General features: G+C 40.6%; 1 pseudogene across 1 annotated transcript; it reads left to right on the top strand.

Moving 5' to 3' along the window:
* The first annotated feature begins 233 nt into the window (after positions 1-233).
* On the top strand, positions 234-1089 carry LOC128567745 (bax inhibitor 1-like; annotated as a pseudogene). The gene is made up of 2 exons (XR_008374921.1): positions 234-305; positions 452-1089. The product of XR_008374921.1 is annotated as a bax inhibitor 1-like (transcript).
* The last annotated feature ends 7792 nt before the right edge of the window (positions 1090-8881 follow it).

Genomic DNA, 8881 nt, shown 5'->3' with positions numbered 1-8881 from the left:
CTCCCTCCTCCCTTCTTCCCACTTGCTCATTCCCGTCTCCCCACGCCTGTATTAGCTCATCTTCTGTCTTCATATTAGAATAGAGTACTTTGGATTCTTGCTTCTTCATTCTTGTGATGCTTTAGCTAAGAAGAATGTGTTCCACCTCCATCCAGGTTAATACAAAAGATGCAAAGTCATAGTACATTCGGTGTTGGAAAAACTCATGGCTCTGGAGAGGTGGGCTTAGAAGAAGGGAAGCTTTGCCACATAGACTCTGGAACCATGAATATATTTGATCAGAAGATCAACTCTGATGCACTCTTAAAATTTTCCCATATAGGGCGGCGCCTGTGGCTCAAGGAGTAGGGCGCCGGTCCCATATGCTGGAGGTGGCAGGTTCAAACCTAGCCCCGGCCAAAAACCAAAAAAAAAAAAAAAAAAGGAACCAAAAAAAAATAAAAATAAAAACAAAATTTTCCCATATAACCCCCTCCACACAGAAGCACTTGAAGGTCTATGCAAGTTTTGCTCAATGTATGTTTGTGGTGGCTGCAGGAGCCTATGTCCATGTGGTCACTCATTTCATTCAGGATTTGAGCTGGGCCCTGCCCTGGAGTTGTGCATTGCCATCAATCCCAGCGTCCTTCCTACTGCCTTCATGGGCACAGCAATGATCTTCACCTGCTTCACCCTGAGTGCACTCTATGCCAGGCGTTGCAGCTACCTCTTTCTGGGAGGTATTTTGATGTCAGCCATGAGCCTGATGTTCTTGTCTTCCCTGGGAAACCTTTTCTTTGGATCGATTTGGCTTTTCCAGTCAAACCTGTATGTGGGGTTGGTGGTCATGTGTAGCTTTCTCCTTTTTGACACTCAACTCATTATTGAAAAGGCTGAAAATGGAGATAAAGATTATATCTGGCACTGCGTTGATCTCTTTTTAGATTTTGTTACTCTCTTCAGAAAACTCATGGTGATCCTGGCTATGAATGAGAAGGATAAGAAGAAAGAGAAGAAATGAAATGACCACCAGCCTTTCCCAATTTGACATCCTCTCCCTTCACCCCTCATTTCTTCTTTGTACACATTACAGATGGTGTGTTCTGTGATGATGAAAAGCACCATTTTAGTGGTTGAATAGCTTTTTCTCTTTTTTTAATGGGAAAATTCCTTGAAAGAATTGTCTATACCCCCTATCTCCTAGAATTCTCTCTAGATCCCACTCCAACCAGGCCAAGCTCATACCAAACTGCTCCTATCCAGCCTCAGTGACCTTCACGTGGCTAAATGCACTGGCCAGTTCTCAGTTCTCCATCTTACTTGACCTCTTTGGTGCTTTTGAGTCACTGTCTGCCTCTCATGAAATGCTTTCTGTCCTGACTTTAAGAATATCAAGCTCCTTTGGGTTGTTTGGTCAGTCGGTTGGTTGTTTGGATGGTTGGTTAATTGTTTTTTTTTACTGCCTTATTGATCTCTTTCTGTCCCATGGCTTTATATACCTCATCTTAGAAAAAGTCCTACTACATACTCACTGCTGAATATCACCACAGTGACTGCTGAAGTACTCCCCTTGGGAAGCTATACACTGACTCTACTAACAGGTCAACCCTTTAAAGCAGTTTTGGACCTCCTTTTCTGGAATGGCCATCAGAGCCGTGGATGTACGAGATCATATAATTAAGTTTGCAAACTCATCTTAGAATAAGTGCTATATACCTCATTGCTGAATATCACTACATTCACCAAATTGCCCCCGGGAGTACTTCACAGGTAACAATAGTGATATTCAGCAATGAAGTATGTGGCACTTTATCTAGGATGAGCCCACAAATTTAATGTCTGACCTCACAATGATTCTCCCACTAATATCTCCAGCCCAGATATCATCCCTTAATTCCACACCTGCCTACCTGAAGGCTCTCTATAGACGTCCAAAGGCATCTCCAATTTAATACATGCAAAATTTATTCCTAATATTCTTCATCCTTTTCCCCCAAATCCCCACCTCTGCAATGTTCTTACTGTTATCCTTCATAAATAGCAGTTTTCTGTCCTTGCTCAGGCCAAAACTTTGAATCATTGAGCTCATCTTTTTCTCACCCTATATCTAGTTCCTCTGTAAGTCATGATAACTCACCCTTCAAAATATACCCAGAATTACTACTTATTTTCAACACCTCTCCTACTATTATGTGAGTTTAAATCACTACCATTCCTTATGTGGATAATTACAAACCTCTGAACTGGTCTCTCTGTTCCCACTGCTCCATTCTATTCTCTACAGCCAGAAGATCCACATAAAAGGCCAGTCACAGCTGGGCAAACCACCACCCACAGATCTCCAGGAAATCCACAAAAACGCCAATCAGACCAGGGCACACCTCCACCCACAGATCTCCAGGAACATTTACATGAAAGGTCAGTCAGACCATGGCACAATGTCACCCACAAATCTGCAGAAATATCCACATAAAAGGTCAGTCAGACCAGGGCATACCTCCACCCACAGATCTCCAGGGACACCCACATGAAAGGCCAGTCAGACCAGGGCACACCTCCACCCATAGATCTCCAGGGACAACCACATAAAAGGGCAATCAGACCAGGGCACACCTCAACCCACAGATCTCCAGGGACACCCACATAAAAGGGTAATCAGACCAGGGCACACCTCCACCCACAGATCTAGAGGAACACCCACAGATCTAGAGGAACACCCACATAAAAGGCCAATCAGACAAGGGCACACCTCCACCCACAGATCTCCAGGGACACCCACATAAAAGGGCAATCAGACCAGGGCACACCTCAACCCACAGATCTCCAGGGACACCCACATAAAAGGCCCGTGAGACCAGGGCACACCTCCACCCACAGATCTCCAGGAACACCCACATAAAAGGCCAGTGAGACCATGCACACTGCCACCCACAGATCTCCAGGGCCTTCCAAAGTTACTCAAAGGGAAGAGCCACAGTCCTTTCCCAGACCTATATTATCACAGAACCTAGTCTGGCTATTTGACTCCTTGACTTATCTAATGCACTCTTATTTCTTCACACTATGCCAGCTGCCCTGGCCTCCTCCCAATTCTAGAACATACCAGGCTTGTTTCTGCTAAGGAGCCTTGGTGTTTGTTGTTTTTCTGATAAGAATGCGCTTCTCTCAGATATCCACATAGGTGGTACATTCCTTACTATCTACGCTTTGCTTCTATGAGACTTGGCTAAAGAGATCCTTGGCCACCTGATCTAAAATTTGGTTCTCGGCTCGCCGGCACCGCTCGGAGCTGCGTCCCGGGGCGGTGGGGCCGCAGGGAGGTCATTGCCTCTGTGTCACCACGAGAAGGCCTGGAAAAGAAGGGCAGGGGATCTACCATGGATTTGGGATGGGAGCAGGACTTAGAAACAACAAACCTGGCGTGAGCCCTCTATGACCTTGGCAGCAGTCCACAGGCACGAGAACTTAAAGGGCAAGAGGAAGTGAAAGGAAAATTAGGGCAAAGAAACAGATAAAAGAAATCACTCATGAGGAAGAATCAGCAGAAAACTCCAGGCAACATGAAGAACCAGTCCAGAACAACCCCACCAAGGGACCATGAGGTACCTACTGCAGAGGATTCCAACTATAAAGAAATGTTAGGAACGACAGAAAGGGAATTTAGAATACACATGTTGAAAACAATGCAAGAAATGATGGAAACAATGAAGGAAACTGCTAATAAAGTGGAAAATAACCAAAAGGAAATTCAAAAACAGAATCAAATCAGAGATGAACGATATGAAGAATATAAAAAGGATATAGCAGAGCTGAAGGAAATGAAACAGTCAATTAGGGAACTTAAAGATGCAATGGAAAGTATCAGCAACAGGTTAGACCATGCAGAAGAAAGAATTTCAGAAGTAGAAAACAAAGTTTTTGAGATAACTCAGATAGTAAAAGAGGCAGAAAAGAAGAGAGAGAAAGCAGAACGTTCACTGTCAGAATTATGGGACTTTATGAAGCCTTCCAACATATGAGTTATAGGAATTCCACAAGGGGAAGAAGAATGACCCAGAGGAATGGAAGCCATACTAGAGAATATTATAAAAGAAAATTTCCCAAATATCACCAAAGATTCTGACACACTGCTTTCAGAGGGATATCGGACCCCAGGTCGCCTCAACTCTAACCGAGCTTCTCCAAGACACATTGTGATGAACCTGTCCAAAGTCAAGACAAAAGAAAAGATTCTGCAAGCTGCCAGGAGTAAGCGCCAGTTGACCTACAGGGGCAAATCCATCAGAGTGACCGCAGACTTCTCTAATGAAACTTTCCAAGCAAGAAGACAATGGTCATCTACCTTTAATCTACTTAAACAGAACAATTTCCAGCCCAGAATTCTGTACCCTGCTAAGCTAAGCTTCAAAATTGACGGAGAAATCAAATCATTTACGGATATACAAACATTGAGGAAATTCGCCACAACAAGACCAGCTCTACAGGAAATACTTCAACCTGTTCTGCACACTGACCACCACAATGGATCAGCAGCAAAGTAAGAACTCAGAAATTAAAGGACAGAACCTAACCTCCACGCTGATGCAAAAGATAAAACTCAGCAATGGACTCTCACAAAATAAGACGAATAGAATACTACCACACTTATCAATTATCTCAATAAATGTTAATGGCTTGAATTCCCCACTGAAGAGACATAGATTGGCTGACTGGATTAAAAAACACAAGCCATCCATTTGCTGTCTGCAAGAAACACACCTGGCTTCAAAAGACAAATTCAAGCTCCGAGTCAAGGGTTGGAAGACAATTTTTCAGGCAAATGGAATTCAGAAGAAAAGAGGAGTTGCAGTCTTATTTTCAGATCCATGTGGATTTAAAGCAACTAAAGTCAAAAAAGACAAAAATGGTCACTTTATATTGCTCAAGGGAAAACTACAACAAGAAGACATTTCAATTCTAAATATTTATGCACCCAATTTAAATGCTCCCAGATTCTTGAAACAGACCTTACTCAGTCTGAGCAATATAATATCTGATAATACCATAATAACAGGGGACCTTAACACTCCTCTTACAGAGCTGGACAGATCCTCTAAACAGAAATTAAACAAGGCTGTAAGAGATTTAAATGAGACCCTAGAACAACTGTGCTTGATAGACGCATATAGAACACTCCATCCCAAAGATAAAGAATATACATTCTTCTCATCACCCCATGGAACATTCTCCAAAATTGATCATATCCTGGGACACAAAACAAATATCAACAGAATAAAAAGAACTGAAATTTTACCTTGTATCTTCTCAGACCATAAGGCACTAAAGGTGGAACTCAACTCTAACAAAAATGCTCGACCCCACCCAAAGGCATGGAAATTAAACAATCTTCTGTTGAATAACAGATGGGTGCAGGAAGAAATAAAACAGGAAATCATTAACTTCCTTGAGCATAACAACAATGAAGACACTAGCTACCAAAACCTGTGGGATACTGCAAAAGCAGTTTTGAGAGGAAAATTCATCGCTTTAGATGCCCACATTCGAAAAACAGAAAGAGAACGCATCAACAATCTCACAAGAGATCTTATGGAATTGGAAAAAGAAGAACAATCTAAGCCTAAACTCAGAAGAAAAGAAATCTCCAAAATCAAATCAGAGATCAATGAAATTGAAAACAAAAGAATCATTCAGAAAATTAATGAAACAAGGAGTTGGTTTTTTGAAAAAATAAATAAAATAGATAAACCATTGGCCAGGCTAAGAAGGAATAGAAAAGTAAAATCTCTAGTAACCTCAATCAGAAATGATAAAGGGGAAATAACAACTGATCCCACAGAGATACAAGAGATCATCTCTGAATACTACCAGAAACTCTATGCCCAGAAATTTGACAATGTGAAAGAAACGGATCAATATTTGGAATCACACCCTCTCCCTAGACTCAGCCAGGAAGAAATAGAGCTCCTGAACAGACCAATTTCAAGCACTGAGATCAAAGAAACAATACAAAAGCTTCCAACCAAAAAATGCCCAGTCCAGATGGCTTCACTCCAGAATTCTACCAAACCTTCAAGGAAGAGCTTATTCCTGTACTACAGAAATTACTCCAAAATATTGAGGAAGAAGGAATCTTCCCCAACACATTCTATGAAGCAAACATCACCCTGATACCAAAACCAGGAAAAGACCCAAACAAAAAGGAGAATTTCAGACCAATCTCACTCATGAATATAGATGCAAAAATTCTCAACAAAATCCTAGCAAATAGATTACAGCTTATCATCAAAAAAGTCATTCATCATGATCAAGTAGGCTTCATCCCAGGGATGCAAGGCTGGTTTAACATACGCAAGTCTATAAACGTTATCCACCATATTAACAGAGGCAAAAATAAAGATCACATGATCCTCTTAATAGATGCAGAAAAAGCATTTGATAAAATCCAGCATCCTTTTCTAATTAGAACACTGAAGAGTATAGGCATAGGTGGCACATTTCTAAAACTGATTGAAGCTATCTATGACAAACCCACAGCCAATATTTTACTGAATGGAGTAAAACTCAAAGCTTTTCCTCTTAGAACTGGAACCAGACAAGGTTGTCCTCTGTCACCTTTACTATTCAACGTAGTGCTGGAAGTTCTAGCCAATACAATTAGGCAAGACAAGGAAATAAAGGGAATCCGAATGGGAGCAGAGGAGGTCAAACTCTCCCTCTTTGCTGACGACATGATCTTATACTTAGAGAACCCCAAAGACTCAACCACAAGACTCCTAGAAGTCATCAAAAAATACAGTAATGTTTCAGGATATAAAATCAATGTCCACAAGTCAGTAGCCTTTGTGTACACCAATAACAGTCAAGATGAGAAGCTAATTAAGGACACAACTCCCTTCACCATAGTTTCAAAGAAAATGAAATACCTAGGAATATACCTAACGAAGGAGGTGAAGGACCTCTATAAAGAAAACTATGAACTCCTCAGAAAGGAAATAGCAGAGGATATTAACAAATGGAAGAACATACCATGCTCATGGATGGGAAGAATCAACATTGTTAAAATGTCTATACTTCCCAAAGCAATCTACCTATTCAATGCCATTCCTATCAAAATAGCAACATCGTACTTTCAAGATTTGGAAAAAATGATTCTGCATTTTGTATGGAACCGGAAAAAACCCCGTATAGCTAAGGCAGTTCTCTGTAACAAAAATAAAGCTGGGGGCATCAGCATACTAGATTTTAGTCTGTACTACAAAGCCATAGTGCTCAAGACGGCATGGTACTGGCACAAAAACAGAGACATAGACACTTGGAATCGAATTGAAAACCAAGAAATGAAACTAACATTTTACAACCACCTAATCTTTGATAAACCAAACAAGAACATACCTTGGGGGAAAGACTCCCTATTCAATAAATGGTGTTGGGAGAACTGGATGTCTACATGTAAAAGACTGAAACTGGACCCACACCTTTCCCCACTCACAAAAATTGATTCAAGATGGATAAAGGACTTAAATTTAAAGCATGAAACAATAAAAATCCTCCAAGAAAGCATAGGAAAAACACTGGAAGATATTGGCCTGGGGAAAGACTTCAAGAAGAAGACTGCCATGGCAATTGCAACAACAACAAAAATAAACAAATGGGACTTCATTAAACTGAAAAGCTTCTGTACAGCGAAGGAGACAATAACCAAAGCAAAGAGACAACCTACACAATGGGAAAGGATATTTGCATATTTTCAATCAGACAAAAACTTGATAACTAGGATCTATAGAGAACTCAAATTAATCCACATGAAAAAAGCCAACAATCCCATATATCAATGGGCAAGAGACATGAATAGAACTTTCTCTAAAGATGACAGACGAATGGCTAACAAACACATGAAAAAATGTTCATTATCCCTATATATTAGAGAAATGCAAATCAAAACAACCCTGAGATATCATCTAACCCCAGTGAGAATGGCCCACATCACAAAATCTCAAAACTGCAGATGCTGGCGTGGATGTGGAGAGAAGGGAACACTTTTACACTGCTGGTGGGACTGCAAACTAGTACAACCTTTCTGGAAGGAAGTATGGACAAACCTCAAAGCACTCAAGCTAGACCTCCCATTTGATCCTGCAATCCCATTACTGGGCATCTACCCAGAAGGAAAAAAATCCTTTTATCATAAGGACACTTGTACTAGACTGTTTATTGCAGCTCAATTTACAATCGCCAAAATGTGGAAACAGCCTAAATGCCCACCAACCCAGGAATGGATTAACAAGCTGTGGTATATGTATACCATGGAATACTATTCAGCCATTAAAAAAAATGGAGACTTTACATCCTTTGTATTAACCTGGATGGACGTGGAAGACATTATTCTTAGTAAAGCATCACAAGAATGGAGAAGCATGAATCCTATGTACTCAATTTTGATATGAGGACAATTAATGACAATGATGGTTATGGGGGGGAAACAGATGGAGGGAAGGAGGGAGGTGGGTGGGGCCTTGGTGTGTGTCACACTTTATGGGGGCAAGACATGATTGCAAGAGGGACTTTACCTAACAATTGCAATCAGTGTAACCTGGCTTATTGTACCCTCAATGAATCCCCAACAATAAAAAAAAAAAAAAAGAAAAAAAGATAAAATTTGGTTTTCTAATAAAAAAATAAATAAATAAAAATAAAAATAAAATTTGGTTCTCTTCCCAACATTTCCTATTCCCTGCTTCTCCATTTTTCTCCTTTGCATTTATTAGTTATCATGATAAAATTTACTTTTTTTTTTTTGAGATAGTCTCACTATTTCACCCTTGGTAGACTGCTGTTGCGTCACAGCTCACAGCAACCTCAAACTCTTAGGCTTAAGTGATTCTCTTACCTCAGCCTCTCAAGT

This window comes from Nycticebus coucang, chromosome 16 (genome assembly GCF_027406575.1).
Source record: "Nycticebus coucang isolate mNycCou1 chromosome 16, mNycCou1.pri, whole genome shotgun sequence".
Classification (NCBI taxonomy): domain Eukaryota; kingdom Metazoa; phylum Chordata; class Mammalia; order Primates; family Lorisidae; genus Nycticebus; species Nycticebus coucang.
The sequence above is the reverse complement of the archived record's forward strand: the minus strand, read 5'-3'. Positions and strand labels throughout refer to the sequence as shown.